The following is a 17,509-nucleotide window of genomic DNA, read 5'->3' as shown; positions in this document are numbered from 1 at the left end:
ATAATACACACAGTGATGTCACAGTACAGGGAAAATACACACAGTGATCTCACAGTACAGGATAATACACACAGTGATGTCACAGTACAGAGATAGTACACACAGTGATGTCACAGTACAGGGATAGTACACACAGTGATGTCACAGTACAGGGATAATACACACAGTGATGTCACAGTACAGAGATAGTACACACAGTGATGTCACAGTACAGGGATAATACACACAGTGATCTCACAGTACAGGATAATACACACAGTGATGTCACAGTACAGAGATAGTACACACAGTGATGTCACAGTACAGGGATAGTACACACAGTGATGTCACAGTACAGGGATAATACTCACAGTGATGTCACAGTACAGAGATAGTACACACAGTGATGTCACAGTACAGGGATAATACACACAGTGATGTCACAGTACAGAGATAATACACACAGTGATGTCACAGTACAGGATAATACACACAGTGATGTCACAGTACAGAGATAATACACACAGTGATGTCACAGTACAGAATAATACACAGTGATGTCACAGTACAGGGAGAATACACACAGTGATGTCACAGTACAGGGATAATACACACAGTGATGTCACAGTACAGGGAGAATACACACAGTGATGTCACAGTACAGGGAGAATACACACAGTGATGTCACAGTACAGGGATAATACACACAGTGATGTCACAGTACAGGGAGAATACACACAGTGATGTCACAGTACAGGGATAATACACACAGTGATGTCACAGTACAGGGAGAATACACACAGTGATGTCACAGTACAGGGATAATACACACAGTGATGTCAAAGTACAGGGATAATACAAACAGTGATGTCACAGTACAGGGATAATACACACAGTGATGTCACAGTACAGGGATAATACACACAGTGATGTCACAGTACAGGGATAATACACACAGTGATGTCACAGTACAGGGATAATACACACAGTGATGTCACAGTACAGGGATAATACACACAGTGATGTCACAGTACAGGATAATACACACAGTGATGTCACAGTACAGAGATAGTACACACAGTGATGTCACAGTACAGGGATAGTACACACAGTGATGTCACAGTACAGGGATAATACACACAGTGATGTCACAGTACAGAGATAGTACACACAGTGATGTCACAGTACAGGGATAATACACACAGTGATGTCACAGTACAGAGATAATACACACAGTGATGTCACAGTACAGGATAATACACACAGTGATGTCACAGTACAGAGATAATACACACAGTGATGTCACAGTACAGAATAATACACAGTGATGTCACAGTACAGGGATAATACACACAGTGATGTCACAGTACAGGGATAATACACACAGTGATGTCACAGTACAGGGAGAATACATACAGTGATGTCACAGTACAGGGATAATACACACAGTGATGTCACAGTACAGGGATAATACACACAGTGATGTCACAGTACAGGGAGAATACACACAGTGATGTCACAGTACAGGGATAATACACACAGTGATGTCACAGTACAGGGAGAATACACACAGTGATGTCACAGTACAGGGATAGTACACACAGTGATGTCACAGTACAGGGATAGTACACACAGGGATGTCACAGTACAGAGATAGTACACACAGTGATGTCACAGTACAGGATAATACACACAGTGATGTCACAGTACAGAGATAATACACACAGTGATGTCACAGTACAGGGATAATACACACAGTGATGTCAAAGTACAGGGATAATACACACAGTGATGTCACAGTACAGAGATAATACACACAGTGATGTCACAGTACAGGGATAATACACACAGTGATGTCACAGTACAGGGATAATACACACAATGATGTCACAGTACAGAGATAATACACACAGTGATGTCACAGTACAGAGATAATACACACAGTGATGTCACAGTACAGGATAATACACACAGTGATGTCACAGTACAGGGATAATACACACAGTGATGTCAGAGTACAGGGATAATACACACAGTGATGTCACAGTACAGGGATAATACACACAGTGATGTCACAGTACAGGGATAATACACACAGTGATGTCACAGTACAGAGATAATACACACGGTGATGTCACAGTACAGGGATAATACACACAGTGATGTCAGAGTACAGGGATAATACACACAGTGATGTCACAGTACAGGGATAATACACACAGTGATGTCACAGTACAGGGATAATACACACAGTGATGTCACAGTACAGGGATAATACACACGGTGATGTCACAGTACAGAGATAATACACACGGTGATGTCACAGTACAGGATAATACACACAGTGATGTCACAGTACAGGGATAATACACACAGTGATGTCACAGTACAGGGATAATACACACAGTGATGTCACAGTACAGGGATAATACACACAGTGATGTCACAGTACAGGGATAATACACACAGTGATGTCACAGTACAGAGATAATACACACAGTGATGTCAGAGTACAGGGATAATACACACAGTGATGTCACAGTACAGGGATAATACACAGAGTGATGTCACAGTACAGGGATAATACACACAGTGATGTCACAGTACAGGGATAATACACAGAGTGATGTCACAGTACAGGGATAATACACACAGTGATGTCACAGTACAGGGATAATACACACAGTGATGTCACAGTACAGGGATAATACACACAGTGATGTCACAGTACAGGGATAATACACACAGTGATGTCACAGTACAGGGATAATACACACAGTGATGTCACAGTACAGGGATAATACACACAGTTATGTCACAGTACAGAGATAAAACACACAGTGATGTCACAGTACAGGGATAATACACACAGTGATCTCACAGTACAGGATAATACACACAGTGATGTCACAGTACAGAGATAGTACACACAGTGATGTCACAGTACAGGGATAGTACACACAGTGATGTCACAGTACAGGGATAATACACACAGTGATGTCACAGTACAGAGATAGTACACACAGTGATGTCACAGTACAGGGATAATACACACAGTTATGTCACAGTACAGAGATAATACACACAGTGATGTCACAGTACAGGGATAATACACACAGTGATCTCACAGTACAGGATAATACACACAGTGATGTCACAGTACAGAGATAGTACACACAGTGATGTCACAGTACAGGGATAGTACACACAGTGATGTCACAGTACAGGGATAATACACACAGTGATGTCACAGTACAGAGATAGTACACACAGTGATGTCACAGTACAGGGATAATACACACAGTGATGTCACAGTACAGAGATAATACACACAGTGATGTCACAGTACAGGATAATACACACAGTGATGTCACAGTACAGAGATAATACACACAGTGATGTCACAGTACAGAATAATACACAGTGATGTCACAGTACAGGGATAATACACACAGTGATGTCACAGTACAGGGATAATACACACAGTGATGTCACAGTACAGGGAGAATACACACAGTGATGTCACAGTACAGGGAGAATACACACAGTGATGTCACAGTACAGGGATAATACACACAGTGATGTCACAGTACAGGGATAGTACACACAGGGATGTCACAGTACAGAGATAGTACACACAGTGATGTCACAGTACAGGGATAATACACAGAGTGATGTCACAGTACAGGGATAATACACACAGTGATGTCACAGTACAGGGATAATACACACAGTGATGTCACAGTACAGGGATAATACACACAGTGATGTCACAGTACAGAGATAATACACACAGTGATGTCACAGTACAGAGATAATACACACAGTGATGTCACAGTACAGGGATAATACACAGAGTGATGTCACAGTACAGGGATAATACACACAGTGATGTCACAGTACAGGGATAATACACACAGTGATCTCACAGTACAGGATAATACACACAGTGATGTCACAGTACAGAGATAGTACACACAGTGATGTCACAGTACAGGGATAGTACACACAGTGATGTCACAGTACAGGGATAATACACACAGTGATGTCACAGTACAGAGATAGTACACACAGTGATGTCACAGTACAGGGATAATACACACAGTTATGTCACAGTACAGAGATAATACACACAGTGATGTCACAGTACAGGGATAATACACACAGTGATCTCACAGTACAGTATAATACACACAGTGATGTCACAGTACAGAGATAGTACACACAGTGATGTCACAGTACAGGGATAGTACACACAGTGATGTCACAGTACAGGGATAATACACACAGTGATGTCACAGTACAGAGATAGTACACACAGTGATGTCACAGTACAGGGATAATACACACAGTGATGTCACAGTACAGAGATAATACACACAGTGATGTCACAGTACAGGATAATACACACAGTGATGTCACAGTACAGAGATAATACACACAGTGATGTCACAGTACAGAATAATACACAGTGATGTCACAGTACAGGGATAATACACACAGTGATGTCACAGTACAGGGATAATACACACAGTGATGTCACAGTACAGGGAGAATACACACAGTGATGTCACAGTACAGGGATAATACACACAGTGATGTCACAGTACAGGGATAGTACACACAGGGATGTCACAGTACAGAGATAGTACACACAGTGATGTCACAGTACAGGATAATACACACAGTGATGTCACAGTACAGAGATAATACACACAGTGATGTCACAGTACAGGGATAATACACACAGTGATGTCAAAGTACAGGGATAATACACACAGTGATGTCACAGTACAGGGATAATACACACAGTGATGTCACAGTACAGGGATAATACACACAGTGATGTCACAGTACAGGGATAATACACAAAGTGATGTCACAGTACAGGGATAATACACACAGTGATGTCACAGTACAGGGATAATACACACAGTGATGTCACAGTACAGGATGATACACACAGTGATGTCACAGTACAAAGATAGTACACACAATGATGTCACAGTACAGGGATAATACACAGTGATGTCAGAGTACAGGGATAATACACACAGTGATGTGACTGTACAGGGATAATACACACAGTGATGTGACAGTACAGAGATAATACACACAGTGATGTCACAGTACAGATAATACACACAGTGATGTCACAGTACAGGAATAATACAAACAGTGATGTCACAATACAGGGATAATACACACAGTGATGTCACAGTACAGGGATAATACACACAGTGATGTCACAGTACAGGTATAATACACACAGTGATGTCACAGTACAGGATAATACACACAGTGATGTGACAGTACAGGGATAATACACACAGTGATGTGACAGTACAGAGGTAATACACACAGTGATGTCACAGTACAGAGATAATACACACAGTGATGTCACAGTACAGGGATAATACACAGTGATGTCACAGTACAGGGATAATACACACAGTGATGTGACTGTACAGGGATAATACACACAGTGATGTGACAGTACAGAGATAATACACACAGTGATGTCACAGTAGAGGGATAATACACACAGTGATGTCACAGTACAGAGATAATACACACAGTGATGTCACAATACAGGGATAATACACACAGTGATGTCACAGTACAGGGATAATACACACAGTGATGTCACAGTACAGGGATAATACACAGTGATGTCACAGTACAGGGATAATACACACAGTGATGTGACAGTACAGGGATAATACACACAGTGATGTGACAGTACAGAGATAATACACACAGTGATGTCACAGTACAGGGATAATACACACAGTGATGTCACAGTAGAGAGATAATACACACAGTGATGTCACAGTACGGGGATAATACACACAGTGATGTCACAGTACAGAGATAATACACACAGTGATGTCACAGTACAGGATAATACACACAGTGATGTCACAGTACAGGGATAATACACACAGTGATGTGACAGTACAGGGATAATACACACAGTGATGTCACAGTACAGGGATAATACACACAGTGATGTCACAGTACAGAGATAATACACACAGTGATGTCACAGTACAGAGATAATACACACAGTGATGTCACAGTACAGGGATAATACACACAGTGATGTCACAGTACAGAGATAATACACACAGTAATGTGACAGTACAGAGATAATACACACAGTGATGTCACAGTACAGGGATAATACACAGTGATGTCACAGTACAGGGATAATACACACAGTGATGTGACAGTACAGGGATAATACACACAGTGATGTGACAGTACAGAGATAATACACACAGTGATGTCACAGTACAGGGATAATACACACAGTGATGTCACAGTACAGAGATAATACACACAGTGATGTCACAGTACGGGGATAATACACACAGTGATGTCACAGTACAGAGATAATACACACAGTGATGTCACAGTACAGGATAATACACACAGTGATGTCACAGTACAGGGATAATACACACAGTGATGTGACAGTACAGGGATAATACACACAGTGATGTGACAGTACAGAGATAATACACACAGTGATGTCACAGTACAGGGATAATACACACAGTGATGTCACAGTACAGAGATAATACACACAGTGATGTCACAGTACGGGGATAATACACACAGTGATGTCACAGTACAGAGATAATACACACAGTGATGTCACAGTACAGGATAATACACACAGTGATGTCACAGTACAGGGATAATACACACAGTGATGTCACAGTACAGAGATAATACACACAGTGATGTCACAGTACAGAGATAATACACACAGTGATGTCACAGTACAGAGATAATACACACAGTGATGTCACAGTACAGAGATAATACACACAGTGATGTCACAGTACAGGGATAATACACACAGTGATGTCACAGTACAGGGATAATACACACAGTGATGTCACAGTACAGAGATAATACACACAGTGATGTCACAGTACGGGGATAATACACACAGTGATGTCACAGTACAGAGATAATACACACAGTGATGTCACAGTACAGGATAATACACACAGTGATGTCACAGTACAGGGATAATACACACAGTGATGTCACAGTACAGAGATAATACACACAGTGATGTCACAGTACAGAGATAATACACACAGTGATGTCACAGTACAGGATAATACACACAGTGATGTCACAGTACAGGGATAATACACACAGTGATGTCAGAGTACAGGGATAATACACACAGTGATGTCACAGTACAGGGATAATACACACAGTGATGTCACAGTACAGGGATAATACACACGGTGATGTCACAGTACAGAGATAATACACACGGTGATGTCACAGTACAGGGATAATACACACGGTGATGTCACAGTACAGAGATAATACACACGGTGATGTCACAGTACAGGATAATACACACATTGATGTCACAGTACAGGGATAATACACACAGTGATGTCACAGTACAGGGATAATACACACAGTGATGTCACAGTACAGGGATAATACACACAGTGATGTCACAGTACAGGGATAATACACACAGTGATGTCACAGTACAGGATAATACACACAGTGATGTCACAGTACAGAGATAATACACACAGTGATGTCACAGTACAGAGATAATACACACAGTGATGTCACAGTACAGAGATAATACACACAGTGATGTCACAGTACAGGGATAATACACACAGTGATGTCACAGTACAGGGATAATACACACAGTGATGTCACAGTACAGAGATAATACACACAGTGATGTCACAGTACGGGGATAATACACACAGTGATGTCACAGTACAGAGATAATACACACAGTGATGTCACAGTACAGGATAATACACACAGTGATGTCACAGTACAGGGATAATACACACAGTGATGTCACAGTACAGAGATAATACACACAGTGATGTCACAGTACAGAGATAATACACACAGTGATGTCACAGTACAGGATAATACACACAGTGATGTCACAGTACAGGGATAATACACACAGTGATGTCAGAGTACAGGGATAATACACACAGTGATGTCACAGTACAGGGATAATACAAACAGTGATGTCACAGTACAGGGATAATACACACGGTGATGTCACAGTACAGAGATAATACACACGGTGATGTCACAGTACAGGGATAATACACACGGTGATGTCACAGTACAGAGATAATACACACGGTGATGTCACAGTACAGGATAATACACACATTGATGTCACAGTACAGGGATAATACACACAGTGATGTCACAGTACAGGGATAATACACACAGTGATGTCACAGTACAGGGATAATACACACAGTGATGTCACAGTACAGGGATAATACACACAGTGATGTCACAGTACAGAGATAATACACACAGTGATGTCACAGTACAGGGATAATACACACAGTGATGTCACAGTACAGGGATAATACACACAGTGATGTCACAGTACAGGGATAATACACACAGTGATGTCACAGTACAGGGATAATACACACAGTGATGTCACAGTACAGGGATAATACACACAGTGATGTCACAGTACAGGGATAATACACACAGTGATGTCACAGTACAGGGATAATACACACAGTGATGTCACAGTACAGGGATAATACACACAGTGATGTCACAGTACAGGGATAATACACACAGTGATGTCACAGTACAGGGATAATACACACAGTGATGTCACAGTACAGAGATAGTACACACAGTGATGTGACAGTACAGAGATAATACACACAGTGATGTCACAGTACAGAGATAATACACACAGTGATGTCACAGTACAGGGATAATACACACAGTGATGTCACAGTACAGGGATAATACACACAGTGATGTCACAGTACAGAGATAATACACACGGTGATGTCACAGTACAGGGATAATACACACGGTGATGTCACAGTACAGAGATAATACACACAGTGATGTCACAGTACAGGGATAATACACACAGTGATGTCACAGTACAGAGATAATACACACAGTGATGTCACAGTACAGGGATAATACACACATTGATGTCACAGAACAGAGATAATACACACAGTGAAGTCACAGTACAGGGATAATACACACAGTGATGTCACAGTACAGAGATAATACACACAGTGTTGTCACAGTACAGGGATAGTACACACAGTGATGTCACAGTACAGGGATAATACAGACAGTGATGTCACAGAACAGAGATAATACAGTGATGTCACAGTACAGGGATAATACACACAGTGATGTCACAGTACAGAGATAATACACACAGTGATGTCACAGTACAGGGATAATACACACAGTGATGTCACAGTACAGGATAATACACGCAGTGATGTCACAGTACAGGATAATACACACAGTGATGTCACAGTACAGGATAATACACACAGTGATGTCACAGTACAGGGATAATACACACAGTGATGTCACAGTACAGAGATAATACACACAGTGATGTCACAGTACAGAGATAATACACACAGTGATGTCACAGTACAGGGATAGTACACACAGGGATGTCACAGTACAGGGATAATACACACAGTGATGTCACAGTACAGATAATACACACAGTGATGTCACAGTACAGGAATAATACAAACAGTGATGTCACAATACAGGGATAATACACACAGTGATGTCACAGTACAGGGATAATACACACAGTGATGTGACAGTACAGGGATAATACACACAGTGATGTCACAGTACAGGGATAATACACACAGTGATGTCACAGTACAGGGATAATACACACAGTGATGTCACAGTACAGGGATAATACACACAGTGATGTCACAGTACAGGGATAATACACACAGTAATGTCACAGTACAGGATAATACACACAGTGATGTCACAGTACAGAGATAGTACACACAGTGATGTCACAGTACAGGGATAATACACAGTGATGTCACAGTACAGGGATAATACACACAGTGATGTGACAGTACAGGATAATACACACAGTGATGTCACAGTACAGGGATAATACACACAGTGATGTCACAGTACAGGGATAATACACACAGTGATGTCACAGTACAGAGATAATACACACAGTGATGTCACAGTACAGAGATAATACACACAGTGATGTCACAGTACAGGATAATACACACAGTGATGTCACAGTACAGAGATAGTACACACAGTGATGTCACAGTACAGGGATAATACACAGTGATGTCACAGTACAGGGATAATACACACAGTGATGTGACTGTACAGGGATAATACACACAGTGATGTGACAGTACAGAGATAATACACACAGTGATGTGACAGTACAGATAATACACACAGTGATGTCACAGTACAGGAATAATACAAACAGTGATGTCACAATACAGGGATAATACACACAGTGATGTCACAGTACAGGGATAATACACACAGTGATGTCACAGTACAGGGATAATACACACAGTGATGTGACAGTACAGGATAATACACACAGTGATGTGACAGTACAGGGATAGTACACACAGTGATGTCACAGTACAGGATAATACACACAGTGATGTGACAGTACAGGGATAGTACACACAGTGATGTCACAGTACAGGGATAATACACACAGTGATGTCACAGTACAGAGATAATACACACAGTGATGTCACAGTACAGGATAATACACACAGTGATGTGACAGTACAGAGATAATACACACAGTGATGTCACAGTACGGAGATAATACACACAGTGATGTCACAGTACAGGGATAATACACACAGTGATGTCACAGTACAGGGATAATACACACAGTGATGTCACAGTACAGGGATAATACACACAGTGATGTCACAGTACAGGGATAGTACACACAGTGATGTCACAGTACAGAGATAATACACAGTGATGTCACAGTACAGGGATAATACACACAGTGATGTCACAGTACAGAGATAATACACAGTGATGTCACAGTACAGGATAATACACACAGTGATGTCACAGTACAGGGATAATACACACAGTGATGTCACAGTACAGGGATAATACACACAGTGATGTCACAGTACAGAGATAATACACACAGTGATGTCACAGTACAGGATAATACACACAGTGATGTCACAGTACAGAGATAATACACACAGTGATGTCACAGTACAGGGATAATACACCCAGTGATGTCACAGTACAGGGATAATACACACAGTGATGTCACAGTACAGAGATAATACACACAGTGATGTCACAGTACAGGGATAATACACACAGTGATGTCACAGTACAGGGATAATACAGTGATGTCACAGTACAGAGATAATACACACAGTGATCTCACAGTACAGTGATAATACACACAGTGATGTCACAGTACAGAGATAATACACACAGTGATGTCACAGTACAGGGATAATACAGTGATGTCACAGTACAGAGATAATACACACAGTGATGTCACAGTACAGGGATAATACAGTGATGTCACAGTACAGAGATAATACACACAGTGATCTCACAGTACAGCGATAATACACACAGTGATCTCACAGTACATAGATAATACACACAGTGATGTCACAGTACAGGGATAATACACACAGTGATGTCACAGTACAGAGATAATACACACAGTGATGTCACAGTACAGAGATAATACACACAGTGATCTCACAGTACAGCGTTAATACACACAGTGATGTCACAGTACAGAGATAATACACACAGTGATGTCACAGTACAGAGATAATACACACAGTGATGTCACAGTACAGGGATAATACACACGGTGATGTCACAGTACAGGGATAATACACACAGTGATCTCACAGTACAGCGATAATACACACAGTGATGTCACAGTACAGGATAATACACACAGTGATGTCCCAGTACAGGATAATACACACAGTGATGTCACAGTACAGAGATAATACACACAGTGATGTCACAGTACAGAGATAATACACACAGTGATGTCACAGTACAGGGATAATACACACAGTGATGTCACAGTACAGAGATAATACACACAGTGATGTCACAGTACAGAGATAATACACACAGTGATGTCACAGTACAGAGATAATACACAGTGATGTCACAGTACAGGGATAATACACACAGTGATGTCCCAGTACAGGATAATACACACAGTGATGTCACAGTACAGGGATAATACACACAGTGATCTCACAGTACAGGGATAATACACACAGTGATGTCACAGTACAGGGATAATACACACAGTGATGTCACAGTACAGGGATAATACACACAGTGATCTCACAGTACAGCGATAATACACACAGTGATGTCCCAGTACAGGATAATACACACAGTGATGTCACAGTACAGAGATAATACACACAGTGATCTCACAGTACAGCGATAATACACACAGTGATCTCACAGTACAGGGATAATACACACAGTGATGTCACAGTACAGGGATAATACACACAGTGATGTCACAGTACAGGGATAATACACACAGTGATGTCACAGTACAGGGATAGTACACACAGTGATGTCACAGTACAGAGATAATACACAGTGATGTCACAGTACAGGGATAATACACACAGTGATGTCACAGTACAGGGATAATACACACAGTGATGTCACAGTACAGGGATAATACACACAGTGATGTCGCAGTACAGAGATAATACACACAGTGATGTCACAGTACAGGATAATACACACAGTGATGTCACAGTACAGAGATAATACACACAGTGATGTCACAGTACAGGGATAATACACCCAGTGATGTCACAGTACAGGGATAATACACACAGTGATGTCACAGTACAGAGATAATACACACAGTGATGTCACAGTACAGGGATAATACACACAGTGATGTCACAGTACAGGGATAATACAGTGATGTCACAGTACAGAGATAATACACACAGTGATCTCACAGTACAGTGATAATACACACAGTGATGTCACAGTACAGAGATAATACACACAGTGATGTCACAGTACAGGGATAATACAGTGATGTCACAGTACAGAGATAATACACACAGTGATGTCACAGTACAGGGATAATACAGTGATGTCACAGTACAGAGATAATACACACAGTGATGTCACAGTACATAGATAATACACACAGTGATGTCACAGTACAGGGATAATACACACAGTGATGTCACAGTACAGAGATAATACACACAGTGATGTCACAGTACAGAGATAATACACACAGTGATCTCACAGTGCAGCGTTAATACACACAGTGATGTCACAGTACAGAGATAATACACACAGTGATGTCACAGTACAGAGATAATACACACAGTGATGTCACAGTACAGGGATAATACACACGGTGATGTCACAGTACAGGGATAATACACACAGTGATCTCACAGTACAGCGATAATACACACAGTGATGTCACAGTACAGGATAATACACACAGTGATGTCCCAGTACAGGATAATACACACAGTGATGTCACAGTACAGAGATAATACACACAGTGATGTCACAGTACAGAGATAATACACACAGTGATGTCACAGTACAGGGATAATACACACAGTGATCTCACAGTACAGGGATAATACACACAGTGATCTCACAGTACAGAGATAATACACAGTGATGTCACAGTACAGGGATAATACACACAGTGATGTCCCAGTACAGGATAATACACACAGTGATGTCACAGTACAGGGATAATACACACAGTGATCTCACAGTACAGGGATAATACACACAGTGATGTCACAGTACAGGGATAATACACACAGTGATGTCACAGTACAGGGATAATACACACAGTGATCTCACAGTACAGCGATAATACACACAGTGATCTCACAGTACAGAGATAATACACAGTGATGTCACAGTACAGGGATAATACACACAGTGATGTCACAGTACAGTGATGTCACAGTACAGGGATAATACACACAGTGATCTCACAGTACAGCGATAATACACACAGTGATCTCACAGTACAGGGATAATACACACAGTGATGTCACAGTGCAGGGATAATACACACAGTGATCTCACAGTACAGCGATAATACACACAGTGATGTCACAGTACAGGGATAATACACACAGTGATGTCACAGTACAGGGATAATACACACAGTGATGTCACAGTACAGGGATAATACACACAGTGATGTCACAGTACAGGGATAATACACACAGTGATGTCATAGAACTATTATAATGACCACTATGAAATCATAGCACTGGGATACTGCAAACACAAAAACATCTATATGTACACTGTGACATGACAGAATAAGAAGAATGTAATCTTAATGATGTCACATGTGGGTATTATGACTCCCCAGTAATGTAGACACACTCCGTTTTTCCATATCCCCCTCCATGATCTATAGTTCTCACGTATCGCTCCCTAGGCCTCCGTGGACATGGCTCTCCTTAGGCTAGGTTCCCATCTTCCCCAGAGTCTCCGGGAGCTTCTGGCCATTCTGGGGTGTTTCTCCATTGTAGACTCTGCTGCAGAAACCAACTTTTCTCTCTGCTATTTTAAGAATAAAAATGGCAGACACCCATTATGGGGTCCATGGACATGCGCTGTTTTAGTGGTCCAGCTCTCTATCTTTCAGGTCCCCCAGTGAACCCAAATGTCACAGAGCAGTGCCCAGATGTGAACCATGCCTCAGTTGTCCATGTTATACAAACCATATTGTGGCCACAGATGCCATCCTGTCTGTGGGTCTAGTGATACAAACTGGTATCATTATAGATTGCTCTGCTCAGGTCATTGGTCCCACAGTCAGATGGTACAGACACGGTACCGCCATGTAAAGGACATCGTGTGGACCTTCCATGTCGTCCTACACGTGTATAAATACAAATAGAAGTGATTCAGTAGTGTGTATGGTCCCCACGTGCCAACAATATCTGGGCATGCACCCGATGACATAGTATCCTTGGGGATCTCTTCCCAGACTTGCATCAGGGCATCAGGGGGGTTACTTGGCGCCATCACGTACTATTTTGTAATGTCCCAAAGGTTTTCAGCTGGGCCAATCAATGATATTAATGCCTTTGTTATCTATAAACTACCTACAGACGCAGGCTACATAAGGCTGGGTACTGCCTAAACTAAGAGGAACCAAGGACCCCCTGCACCAACGTAAGGCCTGACAGCGGCTCTCAGGAATTCATCCTGGTACCTAACAAGCTATCATGTGGAGGTTATTACCACCTTCCAAGTATATTCCAGATCATCACTCAACCATCTTCAAACCAGTCATGGCGGATGATGTTCACCATGGCGTCTTCAGACTATTTCATGTCTGTCGCATGTGCTCAGTGTGAACCTGTTCTTATTTGTGAAGCGTATGGGCGTCCATTGTAAACCTACATATTCTCTGGCAAATGCCAACCCAGCTACATGGTGCTGGGCTCCCTCTACAAGATGTTGAGAGCCCTTGTGCCAACGTTATGAACTCTGTTCCTAACCAGTCAGACACGCACACTAGTAGCATGCGGGAGACCATGTTTGAGAGGTTTGCCAGTGTCCCTCCTGTTCCTTTTTGCACGAAAAAGCTGTTTTGTTGCTCTTCTATGGCCATGTCCATCTCTCCTCGTGCCATGGTGTTTTCTCTACGCTCTTGAGACTGCGCTGGAAGACAACAAACCTTCTTGAGACGAAACATATGGCTGTGCCATCCTGGAGGAGCTGAACAACCTGTGCAACCTCAATCTGCTCCAGGGAAAGTACCACCTCATGCTGCTACCAGTAGCCACATGGCCACCAATAAAACTAGGGCAGAATCAATTAGGGGGAGTTTACTATGGTAACTATGCCATAAGTGGCACATCTTTGGCACACTACCCATATTCACACCAAAAAGCGCCATTTTGATATTTCTGCTCCCCATTTGCCAATTTTTAAATAATCAAAGGTCACGATGGACCGGAGTGGGGATTTAACATTACCCATGCCAGAAAGAAGTCAGGGCCTGGCATATTTAGGGTTCTTCTTCTTCCATATCAGATGCTGTATTAGGGATATATTCTCCATTATGAGTACCCGCACATGGAGTGTATACAGCTCCATATACTGTATAACCTGGCTCAGTCAGATACATGACGCTTTACTTACAAGATCAATAGGACTGGAGGGACAGAAGGAAATGTCACATGGGTCTTTTATAGCAGGACATGCTTTGTTTTGACTGTGACTAATCTATAGCCCTGGTCATATCTGCAGGGCGGGCAGGCCATATACGTAAAGCCGCCATCTGCAGTCCTCATACAGAGACTTCATATTCTTGCTCTGGGACTAGGTAGGACAGGGGGATGGGAATTCTGTTTTGAAGATAGGTGCGGGTCCCGGGGATGGAATCCTAAATCTATCAGACATTGCTTGCGTATAATGTGGATATGCCAAAAATATCTGACATGAGAATAGTGCTTTGCTAATATGTGGAATTTAAATGATGTTAAGGGGGTTGGCCGAGACCCAAGGGTAATAAATATACAGTAGATGCCATGTAATGTGGTAAAAAAAAATTGAAAAAAACGTAAAGTTCTAACAATGGGCAGGACAGCGAATGTGACTCAGCATAATCTAGGGTGCACTCAAGTGAACGGAGCTGCCCTACCGACCCTAGCCACTCTCACATATACTGTGAAGGGTAGTTAGAGTGCTGCCCTTTCATTATGGTTATTTTTGGGAGGTCTCACCACCATGGAAAAACCTGAGCAGAAGCAATGGACAATAGATAAGAATCCACAACTTGGCTATTCATGGCACTAAAGTTCTGTCTGACACCACGGCAGATATTTTGTGTATTAAGGTTCAATTCGACCAACAAGTTGAACAGTCACAATATGGAACCCATAGACTGGGGCTCTATCGTACCTCTGAAAGCCTCCAAGTTCGTATAGAGGCTTACTCCATTTGATGCCATTTTACAGAGATATTCTTTCCTAGAAGTATAGAAACTATATTACAGAGAATAAATTCTGGCGATAAATATGGTGGAGAATACCATGGAATGGTCAGTATTCTTACCAACTTTGAAATTGGTGAAATAGGGATGTTAATGTTCCAGCTGATCCCTCAAAATCTCCCCCATCCACCATGGGATCACCCACTCATGTGTTTCCAGTTGGAACTGCTCTTCCCTGTCGTCCTACAGCAGCACAAGACTTCCCCATATTGTGCCGCTGTTAGGACTAAGGGAAACAAGATTATCTTCATAATCCTTCGTTACTTGCCAGGGCTTGCCAAAATTGAGGGACTACCCTGGAAAATTTGGGACAATTGGCAACTATATGGTCTGCCATGTGCATAAGACCTTGGGCTTACAAACATGATTAACGTTCATCCAAGAGCTATTCCTTCCATCCCTCCATCGGGCCGTGAGTGTTCTCAATAGCAAGAAACTGGCAGCCATTGATCTCCCTTGAGAGAACGTTGTACTCCGTCATGCCCGTTCCATCTTTGCCTGGACATCTACCACCAAGAGAGACAATTTCATGCACATAAGATGATCATCCAATCCCTTCAAGATTGGCTCATTTGGCCCACATTCATCCAATGTGTATGGCCGGCTTTA

The sequence above is a fragment of the Leptodactylus fuscus genome, chromosome 5 (assembly GCF_031893055.1).
Source record: "Leptodactylus fuscus isolate aLepFus1 chromosome 5, aLepFus1.hap2, whole genome shotgun sequence".
NCBI classification, from domain to species: Eukaryota; Metazoa; Chordata; class Amphibia; order Anura; family Leptodactylidae; genus Leptodactylus; species Leptodactylus fuscus.
The sequence above is the reverse complement of the archived record's forward strand: the minus strand, read 5'-3'. Positions refer to the sequence as shown.